The sequence below is a fragment of the Pseudonaja textilis genome, chromosome 1 (genome assembly GCF_049901715.1).
Source record: "Pseudonaja textilis isolate UNSWEBS1 chromosome 1, rPseTex1.2, whole genome shotgun sequence".
In the NCBI taxonomy this organism is placed as follows: Eukaryota; Metazoa; Chordata; class Lepidosauria; order Squamata; family Elapidae; genus Pseudonaja; species Pseudonaja textilis.
In genome coordinates, this window is record NC_141990.1 from 94,867,768 (window position 1) to 94,869,280 (window position 1,513).

General features: G+C 45.5%; 1 pseudogene; it reads left to right on the forward strand.

Moving 5' to 3' along the window:
• Positions 1–317: 317 nt before the first annotated feature.
• On the forward strand, positions 318–1,193 carry LOC113439640 (glycine--tRNA ligase pseudogene; annotated as a pseudogene).
• The last annotated feature ends 320 nt before the right edge of the window (positions 1,194–1,513 follow it).

Below are 1,513 nucleotides of genomic sequence, written 5' to 3' on the forward strand. Positions count from 1 at the left end.
GGCCACACCAGAGCTTCAGTCATAACACACTTTATTCGTGGGAATAAAGGGGGCTGTCGCGTCTGCAGCTAACAGCAGACCTACCAGCGAACAGCAGCTGGCTCAACCTAGCAGCCAGCTTTTATAGCCGACTGTCGAAGGGAGCCAGCCAATGGGGACTAAGAACGCCCCCGCAGGAATTGCGGACCTGATGGGGAACTGGTGTCAGCCCCAAGGACATAACAGACAGGGTTAAAATAGAAGATAACTTGAGATGGAGATTTTTCTATGACCAAGCATTTTCTATTTATGGAGGAGTGAGTGGCCTGTATGACTGTATGACTGGCTGCTGGGATACAGAGTCCAAAACCTCCTATGGTTGAATTGAAATTGTTGGCTGCACTGATCGTTCCTGCTATGACCTCTCCTGCCGTGCCAAAGCCACCTCTTGTTGCTGAGAAGCCTTTGAAGGAGCTGAGAATCACCAACATGGTTCAGTTTGAAGCCAACAAGGGAGACATAGGGAAGGTATGCAAGAAGGATGCCAAGCTGGTGCTGGAGTATCTTGCCATCTGTGATGAGTGTTACATCAGTGAGATGGAGACACAAGGGGAATTTACAATTGAGACAGAAGGGAAAATGTTTCAGGTAACAAAGAACATGATCAACATGAAGATATTCCAGAAAAACCTTGCATGTGGAAGAGATTGTCCCCAACATGATTGAACCTTCCTTTGGGCTTGGAGGAATTATGTACATGATATTTGAGCATACATTCTGCATCAGGGAGGGAGATGAACAGCGAACATTCTTCATCTTTCCTGCTGTGGTGGCTCCATTTAAATGCTCCATCCTTCCTTTGAGTCAGAACCAGAAATTCATTCCATTTATGAAGGAACTCTCTGAAGCTCTGACCAGAAATGGGGTCTCCCACAAAGTGGATGATTCTTCTGGATGCATTGGCTGGCAGTATGTGAGGACGGATGAAATCGGGGTGTCGTTGGGGGTTACATTTGACTTTGACACCATCAAGAAAACCCCTCACACAGCCATCTTAAGAGATCGCGATTCCATGCGGCAGATACAGGCCAAGACCTCAGAGCTGCCAGTCCTGGTGGGCGACCTGGCCAATGGCAACATAACTTGGGCTGACATGGAGGCCAAACACCCTAGAGGGTCAAGAGACAGGCAAAAAGGACGTGATGGAGGTCTGAAGCTAATGGCATAAAGGAAACCTTGTCATGAAATCCACTTTTAATTGACCATGTTAATAGAAGTTTTATGATATGTATTATTTGACATGGCTTTGTTTGCACCCCAGGGCCCCCCTGGTTATCTGGTCCCTTAATTCCCATCTCCAATAACTCCAATTAAAATGGCTTAAAACAGAAAAAAAAAAAGAAATGGTTTAGAGAAGCCAACAATAAAATCTTTGGAGGCTGATTAAGGAATCTTATGGCTGTATGATTTTTATCAGTGATGTAATTGGGGAACCATGACGGTGCTTTTCAAAAATTAGGCTTTTGGGACATGC